The sequence below is a fragment of the Octopus bimaculoides genome, chromosome 11, assembly GCF_046866305.1.
Source record: "Octopus bimaculoides isolate indiv1 chromosome 11, ASM4686630v1, whole genome shotgun sequence".
Lineage (NCBI taxonomy): Eukaryota > Metazoa > Mollusca > Cephalopoda > Octopoda > Octopodidae > Octopus > Octopus bimaculoides.
In genome coordinates, this window is record NC_142938.1 from 75039565 (window position 1) to 75056467 (window position 16903).

At 36.0% G+C, this 16903-nt stretch overlaps 1 long non-coding RNA gene across 1 annotated transcript; it reads left to right on the plus strand.

The window, feature by feature from the left end:
- Positions 1 to 1718: 1718 nt before the first annotated feature.
- On the plus strand, positions 1719 to 16279 carry LOC149133402 (uncharacterized). The gene is made up of 3 exons (XR_016243725.1): positions 1719 to 3760; positions 14778 to 15708; positions 15826 to 16279. It is a non-coding gene; the product is annotated as an uncharacterized LOC149133402 (long non-coding RNA).
- The last annotated feature ends 624 nt before the right edge of the window (positions 16280 to 16903 follow it).

Consider the following 16903-nt stretch of genomic DNA (forward strand, 5'->3'; position numbering starts at 1 on the left):
CTGCTTATTCTTGTGCATAGGAATGTAGAAATAGTTGTGTTGGTGTCCAAGGGTACAGTAAGCCCATTGGAAGTGAGGAATCCCTGGTCTTTGTCAAGGCATCCCTCTAGGAGAAAACTAGCTCGTATAGAAAACCCGTTGCTCTACTGAACCAGATCTCTTTCACTTTGTTTGTTTCTGAGCTTTATGATATTGCTAGAGAGAGTCTCTGTGAAGTTGTGAAGCCCCACTCGATTTGAAACCTTTACATAGGTTTTGCTGCTACTTGTCAGCGATGATCATACCTGTTTAATGATTCTACAGTTATAATAAAGGGTAAAGACCCCGTTCGGTCATGAATGACCATGGGACTGCACTTAGAAAGTTACCCTCTGAGGCACACGTCCAGGCAACATTGTTTATGGAAGACCAGCAGTCACCCATGCAAACCAGCCTCCCCTCTCCATGCCACCAATGTTATCCAAGGGAAAGGCAAAGGCCAATATAGCCCGGCACCAATGATGTCGCAACCCATTTCTACAGCTGAATGAACTGGAGCAAAATGAAATAAAATGTTTTGCTCAAGAACACAACACACAGCCTGGACCTGGAATCAAACTCATTACCGCATGATTGTGAGCTTGACGCTCTAACCACTGAGCCGTGCGCCTTCACACAGCCATCATATATGCAAACATAAACGTTTTCAGTTCATGTTTCTTTCTTTATTGCTCACAAGGGGCTAAACATAGAGGGGACAAACAAAGACAGACAAAGGGATTAAATGGATTACATCGACCCCAGTGCGTAACTGGTACTTAATTTATCGACCCCGAAGGGATGAAGGGCAAAGTCGACCTCGGCAGAATTTGAACTCAGAACGTAACGGCAGACGAAATACCGCTAAGCATTTCGTCCGGTGTGCTAACGTTTCTGCCAGCTCGCCGCCTTTCAGTTCATGTTGATTGTCCGAGGACAGAATACTCAATGCCATTAATCTACATTTGATAGAAATTAATGAAATCAATAGAGAGAGGGGTTAAGTGAGAGAGAAAGAGAGGAGGAGGAAATATAGAAAGAGTGAACATCGTTTTAAACGTTGTACATAAACATGGACCCACACATAATTAAACAGAAATCGTAAAATGATGCAAGGGAAATAACTCTTTACTGACAAGCTTAATTCAAGGGAGACAACCTTATATTCTTGCATAATTCCATTCGCTTTATTTTCCTTAACCATAAATCTCGCAAATTTATAAAGAAAGAAATATAATGAGATTATACAGTACCGGACCAACCATCCGGTAATTTTCAGGCCGTTACTGGCCCAGATTGTAGGAATCTTCAAATTTTCTGGAAACACATATACTTGAAATATAAAATAAGCTATAAAAAACTTAGAAGCTAAATTGACTTAAATCACTACTCTTCTAAAGCAGGGGCCGTTTGATATTTATTAATCCTCTTAAAATTCTTAAAATTTACCATGCTATACCATGTATACAGTAATCGCTTGCCCCATCGCGATTCACCTATCGCGGTTTATTATTTAAGCTTACATTGATTCCGCTGTGGAGTCCTCTCGCATTTATAATAAAATAAATATATGCAAATTATAAAAATAACACCCGTGATAGTCAAGAGATTACTGTGATGTTTATAAGATGAAAATTAAACGAAGGTAAGCAACACAAAAAGCGAAAAAAGCATGATTTTTATTTATAATCTCACGACTTTTCTTTCTTTATAAATTTGCAACAGGTACTTTACGCATTAAAACACTTCTAAAGCAGAATATGTTTAATTTCTATCCATCCACTTCGAAATTAAACAACCAAACTATTTTGGTCAAACAAAAGGGTTTGACCCGAGGAAAAAAAGGAAAAGGATAGTATAATAGGTGTAAAACAACTTGCTGTAAACGAATATGAAAAAAAAAAAAAAAAGCGCTCGCCAAGCCAAGCTTGGATTGGCAGACCTACAGAACTATTCTTAACAGTGTACGCCAACACGAGGGACGAATCTTCTTCCTGGATGCTCCAGGAGGGACAGGAAGAACATTTATTACGAAGCTTCTCCTTGCAAAGTTAGGCAGCACCAAGACGTGGTGGTAGCTGTGGCTTCCTCTGGGATTGCAGCTACTTTGTTACCCGGTGGCAGGACAGCACACTCAACTTTTAAACTTCCTCTCAATTTAGCAGCATCCGACATGCCTTCATGCAACACCAGCAAAAGCTCAGATCAGGAGCAGATACTTAAAAGGTGTCATCTAATCGTCTGGGATGGGTGTACCATGGCTCCCAAGGGAGCTTTTGAAGCATTAAATAGAGCCCTGAAAGACGTCCGAGCCTGTTAGGCTCCAATGGGAGGTGTAACGCTTCTGTTGTCAGGTGATTTCAGGCAAACTCTTCCTGTCATTCCGAAAGAAACTAGAGCAGATGAGGTCCAAGCATGCCTAAAGTCCTCTACCCTGTGACATCATGCTACGATTCTCAATCTTACCACTAACATGAGAGCTCAGCTACACGGCGACCAAATGTCCGCAAAGTTTGCCCAGGACATTTTGACACTTGGTGATGACAAAGTGCCTCTCGACGCTGCAGGAGAAATGGAAGTGTGGCCATTTTCCTCTGTTGTTAATTCTGTGGATGAGCTCAAACACAAAGTCTTTTCCAACTTCACAGAAAACTACCAAAATCACAATTGGCTGTGTGAAAGAGCAATATTAACTCCAAAAAACGTCGCTAATGCATTCTCTTCCCAGCACTCTTCACACTTACAAGTCTGTTTGATACAATTCCAGATAAATATGAAGTGGTGAACAATCCTCCTGAATTTCTCAATTCGTTGGAGCCTCTTGGACTACGTCCCCCACATATTAGCACTTAAAGTTGGAACTCCTGTAAAGCTACTCCAAATCTTTGCAATGGGACCAAGACTTTGCAATGGGACACGACTGGTGATAAAGAAAATGATGTCAAAGGTTATCGAGGCTATCATTCTTTCTGGATGCGGAAAAAATTATGACGTCTTCATTCCAATAATTCCTCTTACTCCATCAGGAGCAGAAATCCCATTTACGTTCAGAAGACTGCAATTCCCCCTTCGTGTCAGTTTTGCCATGTCCATTAATTAATCTCAGGTTCAATCCCTCTCTGTGACTGGTCTTCTCTTGGAAGAGCACTGCTTCTCGCATGGACAACTGTATGTTGGCTGTTCAAGAGTGGGAAGTAATTTATATCATTATATGATCGAATGCCACGCATCCATTTCTAAGTAAGTTTTATCTTAATTCTGATGCGCCCTCTACAACTATCTCTATTCTCCCTCTATTATTCTTTCTTCTTTCTGTTTTCTTCTCCTCCCCCTTTCCCGTTCTCTTTCTCCCCCCTTCTCTCTCATTCTTCTTCCTTGACTCTCTCGTTGATCACACGTGACCAGCGGCTATCTTCTTTTTTCCTCTTGCTTTACAAAAGACAAGACACGCTTTTACCTGTCTCATATCAAAGCTCGTTTCTCCAGCGTTCACCACTTTACCTCGTTATGGCTCAACAGCCCTTACCGTTTGTTTTTACTATTTTGTTCTTACTGTCCTGTTTTTGTTACCATTTTAACCCTCCGCAAGTCCCAAATTTCATTTAATTTGCTTTGCGGGAACGACTGTTTTAACGAAGTCGCGTCTTCTCCAAACGTTCGAAACGCGGACAGGGGACAACTGATGAAGGAATTGTTCTTTATGTTGCCTGTCTCATTTCTCTATTTCGGTGTTCGAAAAAAAGTTCGTTTTCCATGTTTTTGTTTTTTTAATGTTTTCGCTTTTCATTTTGTTCACGTTTTTTTTTACGACCTGTACCCATATATGCATGTATATATACATATATATGCAAGTATGTACATACATGTATGTATATATGCATATACATATATATTATTTATGTTGTTTTTATTATTATTATTATTATTATTATTATTATTATTATATACATTGCTTGCCCGCTAATGTTGGTATGTTTACGTCCCCATAAATTAGCAGCTTCACAAAAGAGACCGACAGAATGAGTACTTGGGGTCGATGTTACTCGATTTCTTCATGCGAAGAGAAAAATGCGCACATTTTTTTTTTACCTATTCGTTTACTACATGTTGTTGTACAGCTACTACACTATTAAAAATTTTTTTTTTTTTTACTCGGGTCAAACACCGGAGTTTAAAGGTCAAGATCTGACGATGTGAATTTTCCGAGTCCTCTCGCCCCGTTCGCGAGCGCATATTTTTTCTTTCATATTTGTTTAGAGCAAGTTATTTTACACCTATTACACTGTTTTTGTTTTTGGCTGTGGTGTATTTCACAGTATTCCCTGACTTCTGGAAACCAGATACGAGGTCCGGTACTGTATAGTTGTCTTAACTTTTCTAAGCACCCTGGTTCTACGAGAAGCGAAATTCTTACAACTAAACCGTAGACTACGTTCAATGAGAATTTAGTTCTTCGATCTGTTAGAAATAGCAAAATCTCACTCCATTCACAGCTTACTGTTCCAAAGTAAATATAAGAACAAGAAAGAAAAAAAAACGAAGAATATTTTGGATGTCATAGGCTGAGAGGAAATATGGCATAAATGACGGGATGGTTACGGATGGTTCACTCAACCACAGCTGATGGAATGCGAAACAATAACAAAAGGGGAAGCTACTGCGTCTTCTCAACCTTCTCTGGCCGGTTGCAACAATAACGATAGTATCAGTGTGTGTGTGTGTGTGTGTGTGTGTGTGTGTGTGTGTGTGTGTGTGTGTGTGTGTGTGTGCGTGCGTGTGTGTGATCATCGTCATCATTATTTAACGCCCGTTGTCCATGCTGGCATGGGTTGGACGTTTGACCAGGACTGTCTGATTTATTACATCGGGTGCATCTTATATCTGTAAGTGTGTGTGTGTGTATGTATGTATATATATATATATATATATATATATATATATATACACACACACATATATACACTAGACAATTATTATCATTATTATTATTATTACCACTACGCCATATACCTACAGCCATATGGCTTAGTGGTTTAGAGTGCGGGCTACTAAACCCAAGATTCCGAGTTCGATTCCAAGCAGTGACCTGAACAATAATAATAATAATAATAATAATAATAATAACAACAACATCGAAAAATACCTTAGGAATGAGAACCCAGGTTCGAAATTTCCCCAAACAAGATTGAGCACTCTGAGGAGTAAAACAATAATAATGGTAATTGTTTCTAATTTTGGCCCAAATTCAGTAATTTTAGAAGTGGGTTAATCAATTACATTGATTCCAGTACTTGGCTATTACTTTATTTTATTGGCCCCAAAGGGATGACGGGCAAAGTTGACTTCAACAAGATTTGAACCCAGGACAAAACGAACCAAAACAACTACTTCAAGGCCTTTTGTCTGACTCTACAACAGTTTTGCCGACTGACGTGGATGACACTGCTGCTGTCATCACCGCTGCTGCCACTGTTGATTCCAGGGCAAACAGCATATAAGGAACAAAATAGATGTTCATGGAAAGAATGCCTTTGATTTTATATCTGTTTGGTCAGGGCGGGGGTAACTGACCTTGGGCTAAACAACAACAACAACATAAATAATACATTTCAGAATTTCGTATTTTTGAAAATATTGAATAGCAATAACATTCCAAATGATGAAAGCGACGAAATGATTGAAACAAGTTTTAAAATAGTTTATTTCTGAAAACAATTGAGGCATCCTTTGTCTCAATGATTAATTGTATGGCATTCTTTCAGACTGATCACAATACCGTAACAAGTGGCGTATGGGAAAAAAAAAAAAAAAGAAAATTCTTGGAAGGCAGCTTGAGTATGCGGTTAGTTAAGGTGTTTCAGACAACCATGTGGTTTTAGATTTGTAGTAACGCTGTGCGCATGCGTAGTCTCACGCATGCGTGGAATTCAACAACCAAGCTTTCCCGCTTCATTCTGCCTCTTTCTTGCTGGCCAGCGATTGAGCAAGGAAGTGTTTAGCTGTCTCTCTCCATCTTTATCTCTTGTTTGTTGAGACGTCTTCTGTGTGTGTGAGCATGGTTGTTGGGATGTTGGTATGTAGATGTGAGCGAGCTGTCTAGCGTAAGTTCGAAAGATGGAGAGAGACAGCTAAACACGTCCTTGCTCAATCGCTGGCCAGCAAGAAAGAGGCAGAATGAAGCGGGAAAGCTTGGTTGTTGAATTCCACGCATGCGTGAGACTACGCATGCGCACAGCGGTACTACAGATTGGATCCTATTTCCGGACAGTTAGCTCTTTCTGCCTTCGTCATAGTCTCAATCTCTTATGAAGGAAATTTGGTCATTGAAAACTTTCTGGAAGCCTGAAGCCTCCTCCTCCCCATATATATACTTTATTAAAAAGCAGCAAAAATATCACAAAATCTGTTACTCAGAGTTTCACGTTCCCATTTATTGGACACTAAACAAAACTGTCCAAGGAACAGGAACATGAAACCCTGAGTAACAGCTTTTGTGATATTTTTGCTGCATTTTAATAAAGCATATTACTCTACCTTTGGTATTCGAGTACTAATCTGGCTCCGCAATCCGGAAATTTTGGATTCCCAAGTTTTCATTACTGTGATTGTTTTCAGCGATTTTTTACGTGATTTTTTGCAACAATTTTTTTTTGTATGATAATAATTTTTATAATTTAGATATGAATTTTGGGAACAATCAAAATTAATTGCAAAGTCCAGGAATTATTTTTGGCAATTTTTTACATGAGTTTTTGTGACAAATATGTTCATCATTAGGATATGACTCTGGAGGAAGCAATTACAGCAAATTCTCCAAAACAATTCAGAGATCTGTTTGCAGATCTTCCCATTCAGGGTCAGTAGCTTCAAAGCTATATACTAGCTTAAAAGCTGCCCTATCAGGTGGCTTTTGAACTAATATGTATATGTATATATATATATATATATATATATATATATATATATATGTATATATATATATATATATGTATATATATATATATATATATATATATGTATATATATATATGTATATATATATATATATATATATATATATATATATATATATATATACAGGGTGTGATTTGCAAATTGTCGCTATTTTATATTTTTGATTTTGTGTATGTGCATTGTTTGTTTTTGATTTTGTTGACCACACAGTATAGTAGGGTCAGTTGGGCATTGCACCATGACGCAATTCACCCAGCCAGAAGTTTGGAAACAACATGCTGTACTGCTTGCCATTTGCACTGGAAGCTCCAATATGGACAGATGGTGAACACACAGAACAACCGTTGCCTTGCCATGTCCCCAAAACATGTACTGAGAGTGATAAAAATCAAACATCCAGTCAGCATCATGGTGTTTGGAGTGATCACTAGTGATGGTGATGTTATGCCTCCATTCATCTTCCCACATGGCCTCAGACTCAACACAGAGGCCTACATCAAATGTCTAGAGGAGGTAGTCTGCTCTGGGTAAAGGCAAAGTTGACTTTGGCAGAATTTGAACTCAGAATGTAAAGGCAGACAACATGCCGCTAAACATTTTGCCTGGCATACCAATGATTCTGCCAGCTTACTGCTTTTGAGATGTCAGTAATATTCAATGAATGGTAGCATTATAGAGACACAAGATATTCTCAGGTGTAAGAAATTTGTAAGCATGGAAACAAGATCCAGCTGTCTTGGCAGCTGTTATGGCAATAGACTGAACATAATTAATTCCAAGAGAGATTTTTGGTCAAAGTTAGTCACTCATTTAACAATATCTCCATTAATAGATCCAAAATTGCTTATTGAAGTCATAAATAATTATTGATTACAATCATGGAATTAAAATTGCATGACTGTATATTTCTTATCATGGTAAGGGCCATCCAACCAGGAGGGATTTAATCAAACCAAAATTTATCTTTTTTTTTTTTCTTCAAGCCAAATTAACATCGACACATTTCTTACTTAATTACAATTTGTAAATCTCACAACGAGAGATATTCAGCAACAGTACTTTGGAGTAAAGATTGCTTTCCAACATAAAATGGCAGTCCTGATTAGGATGAATGTTGCTGTAATTTAGCCCTAGGAGACATTGTCTCCAGCTGGCTATACAACATATCTGTGTCCTTACATTTTCGAACAAGGGGCTGCTAGATACCCTTGTTCAAAAATGTAAGGACACAAATTGTGTCATATATCCAGCTGAAGACGATGTCTCCTGGGACTAAATTACAGCAACATTCGTCCTAACCAGGACTGCCATGTTATGTTGGCAAACAATCTTTACATTTTCTACTGTTACCTTTTCTTTATTCATACAATTCTTTGTTCTCTTGTGAAGAAAACCAATTTTTTTTCTTTCATTTCTCAGATAAATTACGACTCATATATCCACTCTATGGTGATAATCCTCCACCATTCCACCCAGCCCCCAAAACATCATTTAATAAGTATACTCTCATCAAGTTATCTCTCCCTGTTCTGTGTTAGCAAAATTTACTTCCCAGCTGACATTTACCTCTCAAAGAGGAACCCATTTTCATGCACTCCTTCCAAATTAGACAATCAAGTTTCTGTTTAGTTGCAAGCAGAGGAAAGATTAGCTTTCCCATGTATACCAGTAAATCTGCCATCAAATTCCATTTACCATCCCATCTTTTGGTAAATCTATGTCTTTTAGGTGTGCTTTTGGTGAACCCATTTTTTTATATTCTTTCTTGATAATGTGTTACATTTCTTTAGTACTTCCTTTTCGTGTCGCCTCTTTCCATTTGTATTTTTTAATTCCTGCCATACTGTTAGCAAAGTGATGATGATGATGATGATGATGATGACGACGATGATGATGATGATGATGATGATGATGATGATTCTGTCTAACTAAGGCTCAAGGTCAGTAATTTTCATCAGAAGGCATTAGTTACTATCATCAACCTCAGTACATGACTGGTACATTATTTTATTGATCCCTGGGATTCAGGCACAGTGAGCTAAACGATCTTTCCCTTGTGGGATAAATTAACAGAACAAAATAGTTGGACAAAGTCCAACTATTTCATTCTGTGAGTTTATCTCATAAGGGAAAGACCGTTTAGCTTACTGTGCCCAAATCCTGTAAATATCATGCAGCTAGTGTTTTTAGTGGCTTTCTGAGTTAAATCTTGACTCTCATTTCTAGCAAGCACCAGTGCTATTTTGCACCCTCATTTATATATATATATATATATATATATATATATATATATATATATATATATATATATACACATATATACATACATATAATTGAAAAAATTGGAGTCAACAAGCAGGAGTACGGTTGGCTATTTATTTTCTAGTCACTACAATTGTTTCTACACAACATAGTTCTCTCCAGGCATGTAGGTACTTGATTATGCAACTGTTTCCTTGCATTATGAAATCTAACTGTGTTTCTTCAGGCAATATGTAAACATTGTCTCTGTAAGTTCAAAACCTCGGCTTCAAGAACATCTTTGTCTGTGGTGGCCTGACTTTAGTAGTTGCCACTGAGCATATCAGGGTGTGTTGTGGCTAAAGATCTATTGCCAAACCACTTTCGATGTGTAGATGTAGTGGGATGGTGATTCTGTCACTGTTAAAGTGGTTGCTATTTTAAAAGGATTGACATTTGATTGGCATTCTACATTGCATGGAAACAATTGTAGTGATTAAAAAATTAATGTTCAACCGTATTCCTTCTTGTTGACTCCAGTCTTTTCAATTTTCTATTTACACATGACAGATGCCCAAACACAAACCTGGAAGTACACATAATACTACCACTGGACAGCACAGAGTAAATCTGAAGGTGGACAAGCTTTATACTGTACTCTACTGCATTCTTAACAGAATATACCATAACTATACATACACACACACACACACACACACACACATATATATATATATATATATATATATATATATATAAATGGTGTACCACAGGGATCTGTAATTTGTCCATTGTTATTTTAACTATGTATTATTAATGATCGATGCTGGGATGATGATAAATATTGCAGACTCATAAAATTAGAGAAAGAAACATCATGAAATGCATTGAAAAGTGAATATGTAATATTTCATTATATATACAAGCATATTGACCTCTATTTAATAGTAATTATTAATGAATATTTATTTATGCGTGTATGTGCATGTGTACATAAGTATGTATGTCAGTCTGTGCATATGTATGAATGTATGTGTATTTGTGTGTGTGTGTGTGTGTACATATGTGTGTGTGTATATATATATATATATATATATATATATATACACACACACACACATATATATATATATATATATATATATATATATATACATATATATATATATATACATATATATATATATATATATATATATATATATATATATATATATATACACACACACACACACACACATATATATATGTATGTATGTATGTATATATATGCATGGATGTATATTGGCAGTGGATAGCAGAATTGGTGTATTGAGCAAACATATCTTGTGATATTTTGCTTAGTCTCAATTACTATATTTTACACATGATTGACTAAGCTTTCTGCTCTAATGACCACAATATAAATAAGTATCAGACAAAGTACTAGGGTGAATATAATTGATGAAAGCTGATACTCCAGTATGGCCACAGTTCAATGGTTGAAACCAATAAAAGAATAAAACAATGCATGTGTGTATATATTTATATATATACATATATATATATATACATACGCACATATACACACATAAGAGAATATGAGTAGGAACTGCCTCACTACTCAAAAATAACAATGGGGAAATGCCTCAATACTCAAAAGTAACACCGGGAGATAATCCCCGTTGTTACCTTTGAGTAGCGAGGCATTTCTTCAACCGTACTCTTAAGAGGCCTTGGGCCAACAGGTTTTGGGGCCTGATGATACATCATAAACTGAAACCCTTTATGAATGGGGAGCCTAAAATAATCCCATAAACCAGCTTTCCCCATTTTATATATATATATGTTATGGGATTACTCACAAGTTCTGTCCCTCAAATTCACTCACAAGAATTGGTAGGTCTAGGACAACAGTGGAAAACACTTACCCAAGGTGCTGTGTACTGGGATTGAACATGAAACCACATGGCTGCAAAGCAAGCTTCTTAACCACACATCCAATGCCTGTACCTTTTAACAAATTGAAATAATAACAGTATTTCGTAAACCTGTGTAACATACCTTAAAATAACAGCAGAGCAAATGTAGCTGACATGCACTGGCTGCCTTTGCAAGAGCTGATGAACAGTAAACAATCAGCTGGTGGTGTCCCCTGGTGTCCCCTGGCGTTCCCTTGGTGTCCCCTGGCGTTCCCTTAGTGTCCCCTGGTGTGTTATGTTTACATTGTCTCATTAGAGAACTCTTTTAGGATGAGTGTAGAATAGCAGTATGTAAGTACTCAGTGCTCTGATAAGGCAAATGGCCCAGTGGTTGGGCAAGTTGGATCCTAGTCATAAGAGTGTGGGTTCAGTTCTTCATCTAAGAAGTATGTTGCTCTGGTAAACTCAGTAAACAAAAATGAACATTAACCCATAACTTCCTCAAATTCCGCCAAGGTCGACTTTACCTTTCATCCTTTCGGAATAGATAAATTAAGTACCAGTTGCATACTGGGGTCGATCTAATCGACTGCCCCCCCCTCCTCCAAAATTTCGGGCCTTGTGCCTAGAGTAGAAAAGATTAACCCATAACTTCCAGTAAAGAACAACATTAAACCTTTGTGGGCTTTTTAAAAGTTATGAAACTTTTACATTTTTCATTGAAATGATATTATTTCTCATGACTTTTATTGTCAATAATTTATGTATGCACATAGAAACCTAGAGTTAAAGATTTCCAGTCATATGGATGTTATAGCAGAAAATATGACCATTGGGGTCCAACTGGGTCCCACTGGCCTTGTGTGAAATTATTTTTTCTTCTCCTTTTTCAGATATTCTGATGAACTATAAGTCAATTTTCTTCATATTTGTACTGTATGAATTGATATACTAAATGATTTTGTTTTATTTTATATTTAGTGCCATATGTATAGTTTATAAAACTATAAAACATGGTGATTTCTTTCAAGAAAGGTTTTTTTCAGTCAATAAATTATATTTTAATTCTCCTCCATTAAATGCTAATAATTACAAATATATACCTATAAAGTGTTAGATTTCTTGTTCTATATCATGCACTCATACATATATACAAGATTAAACAAATATTACTTTATGGACAGTGCAAAAATGCACACAAATAAAAGGGGGTCCCACAGGAGCCCAACAGCCTTTTGTGTAATTCCAACACCAACCCACGAAGGGTTAATCATCCAGGTTTGAACTATCACAAAATTTGTACCAATTTGGTTTACTTTCATTATGAGGAAAGCCTAAGAACACAATATGCTTCTCTGACCAAAAATTGATCCTACCCACTTAAAACCAGTTATTCTGAAAAATCCACCAATCAGCTATTACACTCGTCTCACAAGTGTAATAGTTTATTTACTAATCTTTTAGCAAACCAAAAAATTAGTTGTTGATAATAGAAAAGTACTGTCTACTCTTTACTCTTGACTGTTCACCGCTTCACTTTGCGCTCTGCAGATAAAAACCATCTGTGATTAATTGACTCAGTGTCAGTTTGACTTATAAACAAAATTTGGCTCATGAATATAAACCTTGTAGTTATGGATAATTTTAGACATTTAAAGACTGAGTTACTTGGAAAGGCTCAAATTGCCACTCCCCTACAAGTAGCAGTGTTTCATGAGAAAAATTCCAAGACATTGAACCAAAGCCAACGTTAACACAAACACCTGTAACCTATGATTGTGAAATATTGCCGAGTAGTCTAACACAACAAATATAGCAATTTAAGCTGACAATTCAAATGGAAAATCTGGATTGTGGGGCTGTCTGTACACCCAAGCAACATTATACACCAACATATGTGATATGTATTTTATTAACTGAGAAGCTACAGGAGTGACTCAACAGTCTGGAGCTTCATGTCATGGAACTTGTCAAATTCAGGATAAGTGCCTTATAACAACAAGCACTCCTGTTGCTTCTCAGCTAATAATATGTATGTATGTATGTATGTATGTATGTGTGTGTGTATGTATGTATGTATGTGTGTGTGTATGTATGTGTGTGTGTATGTATGTATGTATGTATGTGTGTGTGTGTGTGTGTGTGTGTATGTATGTATGTATGTATGTGTGTGTATGTATGTATGTGTGTGTGTATGTATGTATGTATGTGTGTGTATGTATGTATGCATGTATGTATGTATGCATGTATGTATGTATGTGTGTGTGTATGCATGTATGTATATATATATATGTATATATATATATATATATATATATATATATATAGATGTGTGTATATAAATATATACATATATATATACATACATATATATGTACATATATTTATGTAATATGTATGTATGCATGTACATATGTATGTGTATATGTATGTATGTATGTATATATGTATGTATGTGTAGGGCATTTAGATGCTAGACACATGTGAAATTCCACAAAGCACATCATAACTTGTCTAAACAAAGTATTTTTCATTCAAAACACTCAGCAAGGAATTAATAATTAAACTGGCTCAACAACATAGCAACAACAACAACAACAATAATGGCAGCAGAAATAGCAACAGCGGTAACAACAATAACAACTACAATACTTTCACATATTGGTGAGATTAATGTGCAGGTATGTACACACGCACACACACACAGAGGCATGCACCCAAACACATACACAAAGACACTAATCGTTCCACATACTCACGCTGATCTTACCCACGCAAATATAATTCAGTTCTATATTTCAGAGATGAGGAACTATGTACATTATTTACATTATTTACATTTGACGGATATTTGTCTTCATCTTGTTTGTTGTTAACACAATGTTTCGGCTGATATACCCTCTAGCCTTCATCAGGTGTCTTGGGGAAATTTCAAACCTGGGTTCGCATTCTTAAGGTATTTTTCGATGTTATTAAGCCCTTTCAAACGGGTCCACCATACCACCTCTTTCGCTACAGCCACTAGGCATAGGAAAATTGCCTTGCCCTCCCGGTTAAAGGAGGTCGGCGGGTCAATCCTCAGCTGAATCCATCTTGAGGATTGACCCACCGACCTCCTTTAACCGGGAGGGCAAGGCAATTTTCCTATGCCTAGTAGCTGTAGCGAAAGAGGTGGTATGGTGGACCCATTTGAAAGGGCTAAAGTTAGACACTTTCCTCTTTGGCCAAGACCTCATCAACTTTTTCAAGTTCCACTTGAAAAGGAAGATGACAGTAGAGAGGGAAGTGCTGTCTCATAGCAAATTTGTTGAAAGATGGGTGACTGTTGGAAGAATGGCCAGTATAAACGGACCAATTCTGAGAATACACCTGTAGAAAAAAAAGGTAATGTAAAAGGAGAAAGGGCTCTATACCCCTTTCTTAAACCCGTGGTTTTATGGGTTTTTCCACGTGTAACCTTTTCTTTTTCGAAGCGCCTCCCCCTATTGGGAGTTTTATTTGTTATATCTTTCTCCGTTTTTTTCCTCTGTTTACACGAATGTTTTTCTACTTTTCGGACAAAACATTTTGTAACATTTGTCCTGTCTTTGTCCTTACATGTTTTTGATTGATATTAGCCCTTGTGGCCAATAAAACGAATTAATTATTATTATTATTATTCAGGTCACTGCCTGGAATCGAACTCGGAATCTTGGGGTTAGTAGCCCACGCCCTTAACCACTACACCATATACCTGTCAAATGTAAATAATGCAAATATAATTGTTTGACTGTCTTAAACACAACCTAACCACTGACTTTAAGCAACAGACTGCTTTGGAAACCTGTCTTTGTTCAGACATCAGAATACTTTGTTGAAACATAACAATCTAATGTAGGAGAAACTGGAGGATTGTTGAAATAGAATGGTCGAGTGCGAAGGAATGGCTGTTTGGTACCTTTTTCATTATGGCTAAGGCACTAAATAACGATCCATTTCTTGTTGAAGAATTTTGTTATTCATTTATTCATTTATTTGTTTCAGTCATTTGATAGCAGCTATGCTGGAGCACCACCTTTAGTCGAACAAATTGACCCCAGGTCTTATTCCCTGTAAGCCTAGTACTTATTCTATTGGTCTCTTTTGCCGAACTGCTAAGTTATGAGGACATAAACACACCAGCATCGGTTGTCAAGCAATGGTGGGGGGACAAGCACAAACACACAAACATATATATACATATATGACAGGCTTCTTTCAGTTTCCGTCTACCAAATTCACTCACAAGGCTTTAGTTGGCCCGAGGCTATAGTAGAAGACACTTGCCCAAGGTGTCATGCAGTGGGACTGAACCTGGAACCATGTGGTTGGGAAGCAAGCTTCCTACCACACAGAAACTGAAGGGCTTAAAGTATGACACAAAGCGGAAGGACTACATGGGTCCTCACATTTAGAAAAGAGTTTGACTATGATCAGAAGGAGCAAGGCTTTGGGATATTTGGAATAGATTTTACTTTACCAATGTCAGTGAAATGACAGAATGTAACTCCAAGAATTTAAACCATCAAAGCAAGAAGAAACTCTTAAAGTGGATCATGGAATCTACATTACCATGGTAACTAAAATTATTATTACCGTTGTAAGTAAAATTACTATAAGTGTGCCAAATAGATTATTCCATCTAACACCATTTTAACATTTTTATTTTATTTTTCTGTTTGTGATTTTAAAGGAAAAGAATTATCCCAGCTGGGAACATGGATTTATATGAAAGTTCCATCAATGTTGTAAGTGAAAAAAGAGAAAAAAAATAACTCCACTTTCTATCACCATTCTTATCAATAAATATTTTTCCTGATTAGATGACTTGAAAAACTAAAAACCAAATCAATTTTCTTGACTTTTCATTTCCTGAAATATCCTATTTGAAGATCTGAAGAGGATAAAGAATAAAAAAAAGTCAATTTTTCAAAAAGAAATATAAGAATCAGGCATGATTCATTGATTTGTCATCATTAGAATTGGTTATAATGAGGAACTGAATTTGAGTTAAGGTAGAAGCAAACAAAGAAATTTACAAAAATCAGAAGAGTGGAATTCTTGTAAAATTTGTAGTTTTATTTTCACAAAGAGTGGCCACATGAGATTTATGCTTTAAGAATTTGTGATGAAATGGTGAGAAAAATTTTTCAATAAATAGTTTGATTTTTGCAACAACAGTCTGTGAACTACTTGGATTAGTTCAACTTATTTTCCTTTTTTTCTGTTATTGGCTTCTTTCCCCCTCTACCACCACCGCCGCCACCACCCCAGAGAACGGTGAGATTGATGCCATTAAAGTTCATGAAATTGACTCATACATAGAACCACCCTTCCCATTATCGACTATATATGGCACTATGTTAACTGCAAAATAAGGTAAGACATATGTATGTATATGTATATATATGTGTGTGTGTGTATATATATATATATATACATACATACATACATACATATATATATATATATATATATATATATATATATATATATGTATATATATATATATATATATATGTATATATATATATATATATATATGTATATATATATATATATATATGTATATATATATATATATATATATATGTATATATATATATATATATATATATATATATATATGTATATATATATATATATATATGTATATATATATATATATATATGTATATATATATATATATATATATATATATATATATATATGTATGTATGTATGTATGTATGTATGTGATGTTAAACGATGATGATGATGATGGTGATAT